Here is a 19038-nt window from a genome sequence, read left to right as displayed (position 1 = left end):
GGTTCCTGGTCCTGACTCCCTGCTGATCCATACATAGCCACTCACCTGTTTCCCACTCCCCAACTGGGGCTGTTTTGTAACATGTGACTCTGACTGCAGGGCAGTCCAGGCACCCGGCCCACATTGGGCACAGCCGCGTCCTTGCTCCCTTCCAAGAAACCTGGTGCCCACCAGTCTTGCAGCTTCCTGGGCTCCATGCGCTCAGGCCATCCCAAGGGTCACTTGGCTGACCTGACAGGGTGGGTGAGCCCACTGGGATGGGTGAAACTACCGCCTCTGGGGCCTCTGATCCTGGAACAGTAACCTGCCATTTCTGCCTGCCCAACAGCCCTCCTTCCTGAGGCCCCAACCCTACCTACACTCAGGAGGTTCTGTGGCCGGGATAGAGCTGCCTCCCGCCCCTCCCAGGCCTGTGGGATGGACATGTGAGCCAAAACTGACTGTGTGAGCCAAGGCTGACTCAGGATGGTGAGACACAGTTCTGGAAACTTCCTTAGAACTTTGGGAAAGGGAACTCAGAATGGGGAGGGAGATTACTGAGGGCCACTTATGGCTGCTCGCCATCCTGAGGAAGATGGAGCCAACATAGGGCTAGGTTGTGAGGATAGAGGTGGCTTATATCCCGAAGCCCTGGGGCCACCTTGCCTGGAACAATGCCCTGGCCGTTCAGCCTTTGCATTTTGTAAGATGGTCATTTCTCCTTTTTGCTCAAGCTGGTTTGAAGTGGGTTTTGGTTAGCAGTGACAGAGTCCAGGTTTGTACACAAGCACAGGCAGAAACAAGCAAGCACAGACCATGCTGTGGGAGGGTCCTTGCGGCAACTGCTGCTGCACCGGCTGGTGGGCCACCATAATGCCCTGGCTCCCTTCTGCCTGGTCACTCTGGGGAGTCTCCACACGTCAGGGTCATATGACCTCGGGAGCTCTGTCCTTGCCACCCACCTGGCCTCCTTTGCTGCCCCCAATCCTGGGTTCCAGCCTGAGGGTTTTGTTGCCTGTTAGGCTCCCCAAGAATCCCTATTAGCCTCTCATCAGCTGGCCAACACCCAGTGAATGCCCTTTGTCCATCATTGCCCCCAGGGAACCAGCTGGGTGTGCTGGGGGCTCCTCAAGAGCAGGGCTGGGTCTCCAAGTCTGTGCCCTGCTTTGGACAGGTCTTACCTTAGCAGTAGTAGGTGCTCAGTGATGTGGAAATGACTGACAGGTGCTTGGAAACAGAGAAAGAAGTGCCAGGGATTGGATGCCAGGCACATCCTCCAGCCCTCTCTCTGCCCACTCAGCCCTTTAAGACCCCTGCTCTGGTCTCCCCTCCGGCCAGGCCCGCCTAAAGGGTGGGACACATGGCCCATGGGTAGGCTGTGTGCCAGTGTGTTTGCATGAAACTTTTAAAAAATAGATTTATTTATTTATTTTTGTTTTGTCTGCGTTGGGTCTTCCGTTGCTGTGCGTGGGCTTTCTCTAGTTCCAGAGAGCAGGGGCTCACGGTGGCTTCTTTTGTTGCGGAGCACAGGCTCTAGGCGCACAGGCTTCGGTAGCTGTGGCACACGGGCTTCAGTAGTTGTGGCGCACAGGCTTCATTGCTCCGTGGCATGTGGGATCTTCCCAGACCAGGTCTTGAACCCGTGTCCCCTGCATTGGCAGGCAGATTGTTAACCACTCTGCCACCAGGGAAGTCCCTGCATGAAACTTTTGTGTCTCCATGCTATGATCCCATCACTCAATGTGTTTGCGATTGTATTGGAGCTCATCCATGGGCCGCTGTGCATCCATGGGTGGCTGCACATGTTCTGGCTCTGTTCTCTAACAAGCTCTCATTTCCTCTGAGATCTAGACAGACTGCATTCTGAGCTTATCCCTTTTGCCCTGGCAACAGGAAGCTGAGGCCTAACATCAGCAGCTTCTGAGGAAGTCCCTGGGCAGAGGTCCAGGCACTTGTTGGAGTCTCAGCCCCTGAAACCCTCTCCAGATCCTTTGGTCTGCACCTCCCTCCCTCTGAGCTTGTCTAGGCTCTCAGGTCCCTGCCTGGACTGGGCCTGCTCACGCTGACAGAGGTCCAGCCTAAGGCCCTCCATGCAGAGGCCATCCACCCATGCCCCTCAGCAGCCCTGGAGGAGCCAACATCTGAGGGAAGTGAAAAAGCCCCTCCCTAAACCCCTGCAGGACATGCCTTGGTACCCAGGACCTATGCCCTCTGTACTAGCCCCTACATGGCCCTAAGGAACATCCTGGAAACTGAGCTCACCAAGGACCTCTGGGAGTGGAAAGGTCAAATGGCCAAACCATTATGCTGAAAAGAAACCATGACACTGGCAACAGAAGTTCTGGGAAGTACTCCTTGGCGTGAGCCCGCCCAGAGTCTGTCATTGGCCCCACCAAAGAGCCCAGTTAGGCTCCAGTGTTGGGTTGCCTCAGGCCAAACAACCAACGGGGAGGGAACCCAGCCCCACCCAACAGCAGTCAAGCGGATTAGAGTTTTACTGAGCTCTGCCCACCAGAGCAACACCCAGCTCTACCCACCACCAGTCCGTCCCATCAGGAAACTTGGACAAACCTCTTAGATAGCCTCATCCACCAGAGAGCAGACAGCAGAAGCAAGAAGAACTACAATCCTATAGCCTGTGGAACAAAAACCACATTCACAGAAAGATAGAAAAGATGAAAAGGCAGAGGGCTATGTACCAGAGGAAGGAACAAGATAAAACCCCAGAAAAACAACTAAATGAGGTGGAGATAGGCAACCTTCCAGAAAAAGAATTCAGAATAATGATAGTGAAGATGATCCAGGACCTCGGAAACAGAATGGAGGCAAAGATCGAGAAGATGCAAGAAATGTTTAACAGAAACCTAGAATTAAAGAACAAACAAACAGAGATGAACAATACAATAACCGAAATGAAAACTACACTAGAAGGAATCAATAGCAGAATAACTGAGGCAGAAGGACAGATAAGTGACATGGAAGACAGAATGGTGGAATTCACTGCTGCAGAACGGAATAAAGAAAAAAAATGAAAAGAAATGAAAACAGCCTAAGAGACCTCTGGGACAACATTAAATGCAACAACATTTGCATTATAGTGGTCCCAGAAGGAGAAGAGAGAGAGAAAGGACCTGAGAAAATATTTGAAGAGATTATAGTCAAAAACTTCCCTAACATGGGAAAGGAAATAGCCACCCAAGTCCAGGAAGCACAGAGAGTCCCATACAGAATAAACCCAAGGAGAAACATGCCAAGACACATAGTAATCAAATTGGCAAAAATTAAAGACAAAGAAAAATTATTGAAAGCAGCAAGGGAAAAATGACAAATAACATACAAGGGAACTCCCATAAGATGAACAGCTGATTTCTCAGCAGAAACTCTACAAGCCAGAAGGGAGTGGCATGATATACTTAAAGTGATGAAAGGGAAGAACCTACAACCAAGATTACTCTACCCGGCAAGGATCTCATTCAGATTTGATGGAGAAATCAAAAGCTTTACAAACAAGCAAAAGGTAAGAGAATTCAGCACCACCAAAGCAGCTCTACAACAAATGCTAAAGGAACTTCTCTAAGTGGGAAACACAAGAAAAGAAAAGGACCTACAGAAACAAACCCAAAACACTTAAGAAAACGCTCATAGGAACATGCATATCGATAATTACCTTAAACGTGAATGGATTAAGTGCTCCAACCAAAAGACACAGGCTTGCTGAATGGATACAAAAACAAGACCCATATATATGCTGTCTACAAGACATCCACTTCAGGCCTAGGGACACATACAGACTGAAAGTGAAGGGATGGAAAAAGATATTCCATGCAAATGGAAATCAAAAATAAGTTGGAGTAGCAACACTGATATCAGATAAAATAAACTTTAAAATAAAGAATGTTACAAGAGACAAGGAAGGACACTACATAATATGATCAAGGGATCAATCCAAGAAGAAGATATAACAATTATAAATATATATGCACCCAACATAGGAGCACCTCAATACATAAGGCAACTGCTAACAGCTATAAAAAAGGAAATTGACAGTAACACAATAATAGTGGGGGACTTTAACACCTCACTTACACCAATGGACAGATCATCCATAATGAAAATAAATAAGGAAACAGAAGCTTTAAATGACACAATAGACCAGATATTTATAGGACATTCCATCCAAAAACATCAGATTACACTTTCTTCTCAAGTGCGCATGGAACATTCTCCAGGATAGATCACATCTTGGGTCACAAATCAAGCCTCAGTAAAGTTAAGAAAATTGAAATCATATCAAGCATATTTTCTGACCACAATGCTATGAGAGGGAAAAAACATAAAAAACACAAACACATGGAGACTAAACAATACGTTACTAAATAATCAGGTGATCACTAAAGAAATCAAGGAGAATATCAAAAAATACCTAGAGACAAATGACAATGAAAACACGACGATCCAAAACCTATGGGATGCAGCAAAAGCAGTTCTAAGAGGGAAGTTTATAGCTATACAAGCCTACCTCAAGAAACAAGAAAAATCTCAAATAGACAAGCTAACATTACACCTAAAGGAACTAGAGAAAGAAGAACAAACAAAACTCAAAGTTAGCAGAAAGAAAGAAATCATCAAGATCAGAGCAGAAATAAATGAAATAGAAACAAAGAAAACAATAGCAAAGATCAATAAAACTAAAAGCTGGTTCTTTGAGAAGATAAAAAAAAATTGATAAACCATTAGCCAGACTCATCAAGAAAAAGAGAGAGAGGACTCAAATCAATAAAATTAGAAATGAAAAAGGAGAAGTTACAACAGACAGTGCAGAAATGCAAAGCATCCTGGGAGACTACTACAAGCAACTCTATGCCAATAACATGGACAACCTGGAAGAAGTGGACAAATTCTTAGAAAGGTATAACCTTCCCAGACTGAACCAGGAAGAAATAGAAAATATGAACTGACCAATCACAAGTCATGAAATTGAAACTGTGATTAAAAATCTTCCAACAAACAAAAGTCCAGGACCAGATAGCTTCACAGGTGAATTCTATCAAACATTTAGAGAAGAACTAACACCCATCCTTCTCAAACTCTTCCAAAAAATTGAAGAGGAACACTCCCAAACTCATTCTATGAGGTCACCATCACCCTGATACCAAAACCAGACAAAGACACTACAAAAAAAGAAAATTACAGACCAATATCACTCATGAATATAGATGCAAAAATCCTCAACAAAATACTAGCAAACAGAACCTAACAACACATTAAAAGGATCATACACCATGATCAAGTGGGACTTATCCCAGGGGTGCAAGTATTCTTCAATATACACCAATCAATCAATGTGATACACCATATTAACAAATTGAAGAAGAAAAACCATATGATCATCTCAATAGATGCAGAAAAAGCTTTTGACAAAATTCAACACCCACTTATGATAAAAACTCTCCAGAAAGTGGGAATAGAGGGAACCTACTTCAACATAATAAAGGCCATATATGACAAACCCACAGCAAACATCATTCTCAATGGTGAAAAACTGAAAGCATTTCCTCTAAGATCAGGAACAAAATAAGGATGTCCACTCTCACCACTACTATTCAACATAGTTTTGGAAGTCCTAGCCACGGCAGTCAGAGAAGAAAAAGAAATAAAAGGAATACACATTGGAAAAGAAGAATTAAAACTGTCACTGTTTGCAGATAACATGATGCTATACATAGAGAATCCTAAAGATGCCACCAGAAAACTACTAGAGCTAATCAATGAATTTGGTAAAGTTGCAGGATACAAAATTAACACACAGAAATCTCTTGCATTCTTATACACTAATGATGAAATATCTGAAAGAGAAATTAAGGAAACACTCCCATTTACCATTGCAACAAAAATAATAAAATACCTAGGAATAAACCTACCTAGGGAGACAAAAGACCTGCATGCAGAAAACTGTAAGACACTGATGAAAGAAATTAAAGATGATACCAATAAATGGAGAGATATACCATGTTCTTGGATTGGAAGAATCAATATTGTGAAAATGACTATATTACCCAAAGCAATCTACAGAGTCAATGCAATCCCTATCAAATTACCAATGGCCTTTTTTTTTTACAGAACTAGAACAAAAAAATCTTAAAATTTGTATGGAGACACAAAAGACCCTGAATAGCCAAAGCAGTCTTGAGGCAAAAAAGCAGAGCTGGAGGAATCAGACTCCCTGACTTCAAACTATACTACAAAGCTACAGTAATCAAGACAATATGGTACTGGCACAAAAACAGAAATATAGATCAATGGAACAAAATAGAAAGCCCAGAGATATACCCATGCACCTATGGTCAACTAATCTATGACAAAGGAGGCAAAGATATACAATGGAGAAAAGAGTCTCTTCAATAAGTGGTGCTGGGAAAACTAGACAGCTACATGTAAAAGAATTAAATTAGAACACTCCCTAACACCATACACAAAAATAAACTCAAAGTGGCTTAGAAACCTAAATGTAAGACCAGACACTATAAAACTCTTAGAGGAAAACATAGGAAGAACACTCTTTGACATAAATCACAGCAAGATCTTTTTTGATCCACCTCCTAGAGTAATGGAAATAAAACCAAAAATAAACAAATGGGACCTAATGAAACTACAAAGCTTTTGCACAGCAAAGGAAACCATAAACAAGACGAGAAGACAACCTTCAGAATGGGAGAAAATATTTGCAATCGAATCAACGGACGAAGGATTAATCTCCAAAATATATAAACAGCTCATGCAGCTCAATATTAAAAAAACAAACAACCCAATCCAAAAATGGGCAGAAGACCTAAATAGACATTTCTCTAAAGAAGACATACAGATGGCCAAGAAGCACATGAAAAGCTGCTCAACATCACTAATTATTAGAGAAATGCAAATCAAAACCACAATGAGGTGTCACCTCACACCAGTTAGAATGGGCATCATCAGAAAATCTACAAACAACAAATGCTGGAGAAGGTGTGGAGAAAAGGGAACCCTCTTGCACTGTTGGTGGGAATGTAAGTTGATACAGCCACTATGGAGAACAGTATGGAGGTTCCTTAAAAAACTAAAAATAGAACTACCATACGACCCAGCAATCCCACTACTGGGCATATACCCAGAGAAAACCATAATTCAAAAAACATGCACCCCAATATTCATTGCAGCACTATTTACAATAGCCAGGTTATGAAAGTAGCCTAAATGCCCATCGACAGACGAATGTATAAAGAAGATGTGGTACATATATACAATGGAATATTACTCAGCCATAAAAAGGAACGAAATTGGGTCATTTGTTGAGACGTGGATGGATCTAGAGACTGTCATACAGAGTAAAGTAAGTCAGAAAGAGAAAAACAAATATCGTATATTAACGCATATATGTGGAACCTAGAAAAATGGTACAGATGAACTGGTTTGCAGGGCAGAAATTGAGACACAGATGTAGAGAACAAACATATGGACACCAAGGGGGGAAAGCAGCGAGGGGGTGGGGGTGGGGGTGTGATGAATTGTGCGATTGGGATTGACATGTATACACTGATGTGTATAAAATGGATTACTAATAAGAAACTGCTGTATAAAAATTTTTTTTTAATTAAAACAAATTTTTTTTAAAGACAAGAAACCGGGCTTCCCTGGTGGCGCAGTGGTTGAGAGTCCGCCTGCCGATGCAGGGGACACGGGTTCGTGCCGCGGTCTGGGAAGATCCCACATGCCACGGAGCGGCTGGGCCCGTGAGCCATGCTGGGCCCGTGAGCCATGGCCGCTGAGCCTGCGCGTCCGGAGCCTGTGCTCCGCAAAGGGAGAGGCCACAACAGTGAGAGGCCCGCGTACCGCAAAAAAAAAAAAAAAAAAAAAAAGAAACCACAATCATAGACAATCATAAGCAGTGCACAACTCACACCCTAAGCTTAAATTTTTTAAAAAAAGGTTTATTTTGAAATTGTTTTAGTTACATAAAGAAGTTGCACAAATAGCACACATTTCCCATCACCTAGCTTCCTCTTATGTTAACATCTTATATAATTATAATTCAATTATGTAAACTCAGAAATTAACATTGATACAATACTATCAGCCATTTTACAGATCTTATTGAAGTTTCACCAATTGTCCCACTAAATAGTACAAAGACCTCTAAAACATTACTCAAAGTTGTGGCAGACACAAAACACATATCGCTCCATTCCCTTTATATGAAGTGTCCAGAAAAGACAAATCCATAGAGATAGAAAACAGAACACTGGTGGCCAGGAGCCGGGAGCATTACTGGGATGATGAAAATGTTCTAAAACTGAATTGTGGTGAACTTTGCACAACTCGGTAAATTCACCAAACATCATTGAATTTTATACTTAAGATGGGCATATGATATGGTATGTAAATTATACCTCAATAAAGTTGTTTTTAAAACATAGTACAAAAGCCAGGCAGCCGGAGCCCTCCAATGTACCGCGCCGCCGCCTCGACGGCGGGTACGGTGTGCCGCCTCCTGGCCGCGTCAGCGGTAACGAGCGCGGCAGGGGACGCGGCGCGGCGCCGTCCCCTGGGGGCCCGAGGAGGCAGCCACAGCATACTCTGCCAGGCCCCACAGCAGTCGCTGGAGCCGGCCGGAAAGCGCGGAGGCAGGGGCTCTGGCAGCGCCCCCTACCCAGCCGACCCCTCGTACCCCGCGGACTCGGAGGGCTAGGCTTCACCACCACCCCAGGCCCCCGCTGACTTTGACTTGGCCTCTGGGTCTGCGGTTAGGAGAAGCGACCAATGGCCTTCCCACCGCGCCCACTCCGGGGGCCTGCTCAGCGCGCGGAAACTCAGGCGCGGAAGCGCTCCCCCGCTAGGGAAGGCGGTGTAGGGTGCTGGAGGAGGCGGCACATAGAAAAAATATTGACTGGGACTTCCATGGTGGTCCAGTGGTTAAGCCTCCGTGCTTCCAATGCAGGGAGCCTGGGTTCCATCCCTGGTCGGGAAACTAGATCCCACAGGCCTCAACTAAAGAGAATGGACTTGAGGACACAGGGAGGGGGAAGGGTAAACTGGGACGAAGTGAGACAGTGGCATGGACATACCAAATGTAAAACAGATAGCTAGTGGGAAGCAGCTGCATAGCACAGGGAGCTCAGCTCCGTGCTTTGTGACCATCTAGAGGGGTGGGATAGGGAGGGTGGGAGGGAGACCCAAGAGGGAGGAGATATGGGGATATATGTATATGTATAGCTGATTCACTTTGTTATAAAGCGGCAACTAACACACCATTGTAAAGCAATTATACTCCAGTAAAGATGTTAGAAAAAAAAGTTAGCATTTTACATAACAACAGTACTGTGATTAAAAACAGGAGACTAACATTGATCCAAGACTATTAATCTACAGACCTTATCTAAATTTCAATATGTTGTCCCATAACATCCTTTTTCTGGTCCAGGATCATGTGTCCTTTGTCTCCTCCAATCTGAGACAATTGGATGGGTCTTCAGTGTGCTTTCAGTGATCTTTCATAATCTCAACACTGTTGAAGAATGTGAGTTATTTTGTAGATGACTCTCAATTTGGATTTTCTGATGTCTTTACATGATTATACTTTTAAAAATTTTTATTTATTTTATTTATTTAGTTTTGGCTGTGTTGGGTCTTCATTGCTGTGTGCGGGCTTTCTCTAGTTGTGGCAAGAGGGGGCTACTCTTCATTGCGGTGCGTGGGCTTCTCATTGTGGTGTCTTCTCTTGTTGCAAAGCACAGGCTATATGCGCGCGGGCTTCAGCAGTTGTGGCGCATGGGCTCAGTTGCTCCGCAGTGGGATCTTCCCGGACCAGGGCTTGAATCCATGTCCCCTGCATTGGCAGGTGAATTCTTAACCACTGTGCCACCAGGGAAGCCCTCTTTACATGATTAGACTGAGGTTATTCATTTGGGCAAGAATGCCACTGAAGTGATGTGTGTCCATGCTTCTTATCACAACCCTAAGCTTTCTGCACAAGGAAATAACATTCGTTATGATGGCACGTCTTGCTCTTGACCTAACCCACTTCCCAGCTCACGCTCCACCCTGTAGAATCACCTTGCAGATTCATGGCTCTGACCTTGGCCCTCCTCAGCCTGATTCTGTTTGGGCACCTGGGGTCCCTTATGCACCCCCAGGAGCCCTGAGCACCCTTCCTGGGCAGCCCTGTCCCTCTCTGTTTTCCTTGTTGGATTTCTATCTCCCCACCCTTCCATGAGTACCTGGGAGATGACTGTCCTCTGCCTGGTCCCCAAGTCCCGCATGTTGTTGATGCTCAAAGAAACATACCGATGAATGAGCAAATGACTGACTATCAGGTTGGCCTGGCTGCCTTCCCTCTATTCTCCCCCTGGAAACCATTGAACTTTTCACCATCTCTACAGTTTTATCTTTTCCAAAATGTCATATGATTGGAATCATACAGTATGTAGCCTTTTCATACTGACTTCTCTCACTTAGTAATATGCACTTAAAGCTCCTCCATGTCTTTTCATGACTTAATAGCTCATTTCTTTTCTGAATTATATTCCGTTGTCTGGGTGTATCACAGTTTATTTATCCATTCACTAGTGAAGGACATCTTGGTTGCTTTCAAGTTTTAGCAATTATGAGTAAAGCTGCTATAAACATCTATGTGGAGGTTTTTGCATGGATGTAAGTTCTCAACTCATTTGGGTAAATACCAAGGACTACGATTGCTGGATTGTATGGTAAGAGTATGTTTAGTTTTATAAGAAACTAGCAAGCTGTTTTGCAAGTTGGCTGTACCATTTTGCATTCCCACCAGCAATGAATGAGAACTCCTGTTGCTCCACATCTTTGCCAGTATTTGGTGGTGTCAGCATTCTGGATTTTTGCCATTCCAGTAGATGTACGTGGTATCTTGTTTTAATTTGCATTTCCCTAATGACATATAATGTGGAACATCTTTTCATATGCTTATTTGCCATCTGTATATCTTCTTTGGTGAGGTGCGTGTTAAGGTCACATGACCTTTTTAAAAAATTGAGTTGTTTTCTTATTGTTGAGTTTTAAGAGTTATTTGTACACTTTGGATAATAGTCCTTTATCAGATGTGTCTTTTGCAAATATTTTCTCCCAATCTGTGGCTTGTCTTCTCATTCTCTTGACAGTGTCTTTGACAGAGTTTCTGCTATCCCACCCCTCTAGGTGGTCACAAAGCATGGAGCTGATCTTCCTATGCTATGCAGCTGCTTCCCACTAGCTATCTATTTTACATTTAGTAGTGTATATATATCAATGTTACTCTCTCACTTCCTCCCAGCATACCCTTCCCACTCCCCGTGTCCTCAAGTCCAAAGATCAGTTGACTATATTTATGTGAGTCTATTTCTGAGCTTTCTATTCTGTCCCATTGATAGACAAATAGTCTGTTCTTTCACCAGTACTACACTGTCTTGATTACTATAGCTTTATAGTGATTTTTTTTTAATTTTATTTTTATTTATTTAGTTTTGGTTGCATTGGGTCTTTGTTGCTGTACGCGGGCTTTCTCTAGTTGCGGCAAGCAGAGGCTACTCTTTGTTGTCGTGAGCGGGTTTCTCATTTCAGTGGCTTCTCTTGTTGCACAGCACGGCCTCTAGGCGCGCGGGCCTCAGTAGTTGTGACACATGGGCTTAGTAGTTGTGGCTCGCGGGCTCTAGAGCGCAGGCTCAGTAGTTGTGGTGCACGAGCTTAGTTGCTCCGTGGCATGTGGGATCTTCCCAGAGCAGGGCTGGAACCTGTGTCCCCTACATTGGCAGGTGGATTCTTAACCACTGCACCACCAGGGAAGTCCTATAGTGATTCTTGAAGTCAGGTAGTGTCAGCCCTCCAACTCTGCTCTCCTTCAATACTGAGTTGGCTATCTGGGCCTTTTGCCTCTCTATGTAAAATCTAGAACTAGATTGTTGATGTCCACAAAATAATTTGCAGAAGTTTTTACTGGAATTGCTTTGAGTCTATTGATCAAGTTGGGAAGAACTGGCATCTTGACAATATTGAATATTCCTGTCCATGGACATGGAATATCTCTCCATTTATTTAATTCTTCTTGGATTTCTTTCATCAGAGTTTTGAGTGTAGCTTTTTAGCAAGTTTTGAAACTAGGAAGTGTGAGTCCTCAAATGTGATCTTCATTTTCAACATTGGGCCATTCTGGAGTTCTTGAATTTCTCTATGAATGTTAGGATCACCTTATCAATTTCTACAAAGAAGCCAGCTGGGATTTTAATTGGAATTGTGTTAAATCTGTATATTAATTTGGAGAGTATTGTCATCTCAACATATTAAATATTCTGATCTGTGCACATGAAATGTATTTCCATTTATTTAGATTGTCTTTAATTTCTTTCAACAATGTTTCATAGTTTTCAGAGTATAAGATTTGAATTTCTTTCGTTACTTTTATTTCTAAATATTTTATTCATTTTGATACTACTGTAAATGAAATGGTTCTCTTAATTTCATCCTTAGATTATTCAACAAAATGTATAGAAATACAACTAATTTTTGTGAGTTGCTCTTATATCCTTCAGGAGCTTATTTATTAGTCCCATTAGCTTTTTTTAAAAAAAATTATTTATTTATGTATTTTTTGCTGCATTCGGTCTTCATTGCTGCAGGCGGGCTTTCTCTAGTTGCAGCAAGCGGGGGCTACTCTTCATTGTGGTGCACGGGCTTCTCATCATGGTGGCTTCTCTTGCTGTGGGGCACAGGCTGTAGGCACATGGGCTTCAGTAGTTGTGGCACATGAGCTCAGTAGTTGCGTCTCACAGGCTCTAGAGCACAGGCTCAGTAGTTATGGCACATGGACCTAGTTGCTCCGTGGGACCTTCCTGGACCAGGGCTCAAACCCATGCCCCCTGTATTGGCAGGCATATTCCTAACCACTGTGCCACCAAGGAAGTCCCTCTATTAGCTTTTTTTGTGTGTGTGTGTGTGTGGTATGCAGGCCTCTCACTGCCGTGGCCTCTCCCGTTGCGGAGCACAGGCTCCAGACGCCCAGGCTCAGCGGCCATGGCTCACAGGCCCAGCCGCTCCGCGGCACATGGGATCTTCCCGGTCCAGGGCACGAACCCGTGTGCCCTGCATCAGCAGGCAGATTCTCAACCACTGCGCCACCAGGGAAGCCCCCTCTATTAGCTTTTTAAATGAATTTCTTAGTATTTTCTATATACAAGATCATGTCATCTGCAAATAGAGATAGTTTTACTTCTTCCTTTTGCATATTTTCATTTTCTTGCCTAATTGCCCTAACTAGAAAACCCTAAAGTTGCAAAAGCCTTATCTTGTTCTTGATCTTAGGGGGAAAGGATTCAGTTTTGCACCATTCAATATGATGTTACCTGTGGGTTTTAGATGTCTTTTATCAGGTAGTCCTAGTTCATTGACTGTTTTTATCATAAAAACGGTGTTGGATTTTGTTAAGTGCTTATTGTACATCTATTGGGATGATCATATGTTTTTTTCTTTATCGTATTAAAGTGATATATTACTTCAATTGAGTTTTGAATGTTAAACTAACCTTGCATTCCTGGTATAATTCCCACTTGGTCATGGTATCCTTTTTGTATGCTGCTGGATTTGGTTTGTTAGTATTTGTTGAGGATTATTAATACTTTTCTTTAAATCTTTGAAATAAACTTTATATCATCATCTTAGAATAATATCAGTATTATTTTTCATAAATTGAAAACAAAACAATTGATTAAATTCTGGCTAGATATTATTGTTTGCCCTGGGCTTAAAGCCCATGCTTTGCCGTTGTTGTTAAAAACAGAATAGAGGGGACAATGCATGCATCGATTAAAAAAAAAAAAAAGACTGATTTATTGAGATATCAAATATATGAATATTTAAACATTCATGAATGTGTAATGATAGTTGCTTGCTAAAGAACTAACTTATTCTTCTGACAATTGACAAATACAAAGAAAGAAGTGAGCATTTGTCTTGTGTACACTTATGTGAGGGTCAGTCAGGTGTGGCCACAGGAGAGGCTCAGAAGAACAAAGTTCATTATACTCGCAGGTCCTAGAGACAGGAGGCAGGGCACCCCACACAGGGCCACATGGGAAAGCAGCAGGGTGGTCAGGAGGCAGAAGATAGCAGTGAGGGAGAAAAGTCTAGGTCTGAGCCTTTACTGGGGTTCCCACAGGAAAGGCAAGGCAGGGCAGGGTAAATAGCTTATAACTGCCTAGTTGGGATACTGTTAGCAGGCTCTAAACTATAGGGGTGGTCTCTAGCTGCCTGATGCTTGGCCCTGGGATGATTAAGGCAGAAGAATAATGGCTCCTGAGGTGTGGGGCCCAGATAGAGGAGCTATTGCTCTGGATTGTTAGTTTGCATATCAAAGGTAAGCACCCAGCCTAACTTGCTATTGAAACCGTGTAACTCAGATTGGGACTTGAACCCACGGTCTTTTAACTGAGATCACACGCCTGGTCTCAGGACTTAATGAAGCTCAGGTTCTTGATGTCTCGTCATAGAAAGAATTCAGTGAGAGACAAAGTGATAGGTAAAAAGTGTATTTATTTAGAGAGAAACACATTCCACAGACAGAGTATGGGATATCTCAGAAGGCGAGAGAGAGAGAGAGAGAGAGAGAGAGAGAGAGAGAGACAGAGAGACAGAGAGACAGAGAGACAGAGAGACAGAGAGAGAGACAGAGAGAGAGACAGAGAGAGAGAGAGAGAGAGAGAGAGAGAGAGAGAGAGAGGAGGGAGGGAGGGAGGGAGGGAGGGGGGTGGGAGAGAGGGAGGGAGGGAGACACCAGGGTATGGAGTTGTCAGTTTTTATAGGGGTGGGTAATTTCATAGGCTAATGAGTGGGAGGATTATTCCAGCTATTTCAAGGAAGGGGTGGCGATTTCCAGAAATTGGGCCACCGCCTACTCTTTTACCTTTATGGTCAGCCTTGCAACTGTCATGGCGCCTGGGGATGTGTCATTGAGCTTGCTGATGTGTTACAATGAGTGTATACTGAGGCTCAAGGTCTAGTGAAAGTTGATTCATCCTCCATCTTGGGCCTATTCGGTTCTAATCAGTGTATGTTGTGTCCTTGGGCTATGTCATTCTTCTAAAGGTTGTGCCCTGCCCCCTTCCCTGATGTTTCATTGTCTCCAAGAATTGGCTACCCCAAGGGGAAGTCTGTCACCAGCCAGAAAGGGATTTTAAGATGTCAAAACATTATAATAAACAAAAAAATTTTTAATACATACATATAGATATACACACGCAATACAGCATTTATCTTGCTTTGCTTGTCAAACTGAGTATCGGGGTAACTAAAGAATAGATGAGGGAAAATTCTTTCTTTACAGATGAATTCTAGATACTATATGAAGTAGGTGTGAGCCTGTGATGACATCATAGATCTAGATCATTAACAGCTCCTAAAACCAATGGGTGGCAGGTTGAAAGGGACCTTTATAAGGGAGGAGACAGGCTGTCATCATCTGAATCCCTCATCAAACTTAGCTTTTCTGATAGTGGAATAACCGGCAATCACATTGCCTCCAGAGGTGCTGCAACAGAAAGCTCTCTTCCTCCCCTCCGAGGTCTTTTGGATCAAACTGCTTGTGTGCTGGAAGTAGGCAGGATAGAGGGCACCACAAGAAGCCCAGACAAACCCAGAATATGGGTCCATTATAGAGGAGATCTGGGGACAAAAAGAAGTTCCCTGCTAAGTGTGTTGTGCTGAGGGGTCATGTTACACTTCCTGTGGAGTACACACACACCAGGGACCTTGCTTTGAAGAAGGAATAGCTGAGGCTCAGAGGTGGGAAGTTTGTGCCCAAGGTCACAGGGACCAGAGAAGCCAGGGGCAAGCCAGGGACTTCCACAACTTGGCAGTTTGGGGTGGGGGGCTATGTCTGTCCTGCTCAGTGCTGGGTGCCCTCCGCATGATACTAAGCATGGACTTGTGGGGCTCCTGGGCACAAAGCCTTTCTGTGTCCCCCATCTCTCTTTTTTTTTTTTTTTTTTGTGGTACGCGGGCCTCTCACCGTTGTGGCCTCTCCCATTGCGGAGCGCAGGCTCCGGACGCGCAGGCTCAGCGGCCATGGCTCACGGGCCCAGCCGCTCTGCGGCATGTGGGATCTTCCCGGACCGGGGCACGAACCCGTGTCCCCTGCATCGGCAGGCGGATTCTCAACCACTGCGCCACCAGGGAAGCCCCCCCCATCTCTTTGATAGCAGGAAATAGCTTTCATTCAACCTCCATGACCTTCCCTGAGTCCCAATGGGCAGATTCAAGCAGCTGTTAATTGGGGAAGGGAGGGCATGCGAGACAAGGGAGAAACAGTCAAGAGAAACAATAGTGCAGCCTTGGGGCAAGATCCTGGCTCCCCAACAACAGCTACACACAACAATAACTTTGAGCTGTTTTGCAGAAGCCGAAACCCCCTCCAGCTGGGAGAAGTTATCAATTAAAATGATGGTATGCTGTCCACAAGCACGGAGACCCCAGACCAGTTGGAACCTGAAGGCTGATGATGCCGACTCCTACTTACCTCACCACTAACCAGTCAGAAGAATGTCCATGAGAAGATCACACCACACCCTCTTTGAACCATTACTATTAAACTTCTCACTACCCTCTCCAAGTTGGGACATACAGTTTTGAGGGCATTAGCACCATTTGCCTAGCAAAACAATAAAGCTATTCTTTTCTACTTCACCCAAAACTGTGTCTCCAAGATTTAATTTGGTGTTGGGGTACAGAGGCTGGATTCGGCTTCAGGCACTTAGTAGGTGCCTGGCTCTCGATGGATGAGTTGAGATCCAGTGACTGCCATGGCTCATGCTCTTAACTACGACAATAAATCTTCTCTTGGAGGAACCTCTAACTTGTATAGGGTGACAACAGTAGACACAGACATATTCCACAGAGAGCTGCTTCTGACTGACCAGCAAATCTCTGCTCTTTGCACCCATAGGTCCCAGGCTCCATGCTGGGTCTAAAGAGCCTCAGGGATCCCACTCTGCAGTCTCTGAACTCTCCTCCTCACCCTGACTCATCAACTGGAAATTTCCTGTTTCTTCTGTTCTTCCTACTCCTCCTCTTCCTGCCTCTCCTATCCTCCTCTTCATCTCCCCCTCCTCTGAGCATTAGCTACTCCTTGGACAAAGCAGCATCCCTGATGTTCACCCAGCAAGGAAACATAAAATGACTTAGTGAATGAGACCCCTCAGCACAACAACACTTAGCACAACAAGACTTTAGTATAAAGCTACAGTAATCAAAACGGTATTGATGCCGAAAACTTCTCCATACACCAGTGCCGAACCAAATCTCAGAGACACAGTTTTGAGTGAAGTAGAAAAGGAAAGCTTTATTACTTTGCCAGGCAAAGGAGGACACAGCAGGCTCCTGCCTCGAAAGACTATGTGTCCCCACCCAGGAAGATTTGATGAGGAGTTGTAGGGTTTCTTTGTTTTTTTAAATTAATTAATTTATTTTTGGCTGCGTTGGGTCCTCGTTGCTGTGTGCAGGTTTTCTCTAGTTGCGGAGAACGGGGGCTACTCTTCGTTGCGGTGCACGGGCTTCTCATTGCAGTGGCTTCTCTTGTTGCAGAGCACTGGCTCTAGGTGCGCAGGCTTCAGTAGTTGTGGCACACGGGCTCAGTAGTTGTGGCTTGCAGGCTCTAGGTGTGCAGGCTCAGTAGTTGTGGTGCACAGGCTTAGTTGCTCCACGGCATGTGGGATCCTCCTGGACCAGGGCTTGAACCTGTGTCCCCTACACTGGCAGGCAGATCCTTTTTATTTTTTTAACATCTTTATTAGAGTATAATTTCTTTACAATGGTGTGTTAGTTTCTGCTTTATAACAAAGTGAATCAGCTATACATATACATATATCCCCATATCTCCTCCCTCTTGCGTCTCCCTCCCCCCCTCCCTATCCCACCCCTCTAGGTGGACACAAAGCACCAAGATGATCTCCCTGTGCTATGCAGCTGCTTTCTACTAGCTATCTATTTTACATTTGGTAGTATATATATGTCCATGCCACTCTCTCGCTTCATCCCAGATTACCCTTCCCCCTCCCCAAGTCCTCAAGTCCATTCTCTACGTCCGTGTCTTTATTCCTGTCCTGCCCCTAGGTTCATCAGAATCATTTTTTTTAGATTCCATATATATGTGTTAGCATACGGTATTTGTTTTTCTCTTTCTGACTTACTTCACTCTGTATGACAGACTCTAGGTCCATCTACCTCACTACAAATAACTCAATTTCATTTCTTTTTATGGCTGAGTAATATTCCATTGTATATATGTGCCATATCTGTGCCATATCTTCTTTATCCATTCGTCTGTCGATGGACACTTAGGTTGCTTCCATGTCCTGGCCATCGTAAATAGAGCTGCAATGAACACTGTGGTACATGACTCTTTTTGAATTATGGTTTTCTCAGGGTATATGCCCAGTAGTGGGCTTGCTGGGTCGTATGGTAGTTCTATTTTTAGTTTTTTAAGGAACCTCCATACTGTTCTCCATAGTGGCTGTATCAATTTACATTCCCACCAACAGTGCAAGAGGGTTCCCTTTTCTCCACACCCTCTCCAGCATTTATTGTTTGTAGATTTTTTGATGATGGCCATTCTGACTGGTGTGAGGTGATACCTCACTGTAGTTTTGATTTGCATTTCTCTAATGATTAGTGATGCTGAGCATCCTTTCATTTGTTTGTTGGCTATCTGTATATCTTCTTTGGAGAAATGTCTATTTAGGTTTTCTGGCAGGCAGATTCTTAACCATTGCTCCACCAGGGGAGCCCTGATGAGGAGTTTTATAACCATACTCCCAAAGGGTGGGGTTGCTGACAAGATTAGGGTGTGTGCAGGGTCTCAGGTGGTCCAGGTCTCCTATTTATTTATTTATTTATTTTTTTGCGGTACGCGGGCCTCTCACTGTTGTGGCCTCTCTCATGGTGGAGCACAGGCTCTGGACGCGCAGGCTCAGAGGCCATGGCTCACATGCCCAGCCGTTACGCGGCATGTGGGATCTTCCCGGACCTGGGCACGAA

At 44.2% G+C, this 19038-nt stretch overlaps 1 protein-coding gene across 2 annotated transcripts in view; it reads left to right on the top strand.

The window, feature by feature from the left end:
- HNRNPH1 (heterogeneous nuclear ribonucleoprotein H1) overlaps positions 1 to 19038 on the top strand; it is a 264799-nt gene that overhangs the window by 96997 nt on the left and 148764 nt on the right. The gene's annotated exons all lie outside the window — the stretch shown is intronic.

The sequence above is a fragment of the Kogia breviceps genome, chromosome 4, assembly GCF_026419965.1.
Source record: "Kogia breviceps isolate mKogBre1 chromosome 4, mKogBre1 haplotype 1, whole genome shotgun sequence".
Classification (NCBI taxonomy): Eukaryota; Metazoa; Chordata; class Mammalia; order Artiodactyla; family Physeteridae; genus Kogia; species Kogia breviceps.
The sequence above is the reverse complement of the archived record's forward strand: the minus strand, read 5'-3'. Positions and strand labels throughout refer to the sequence as shown.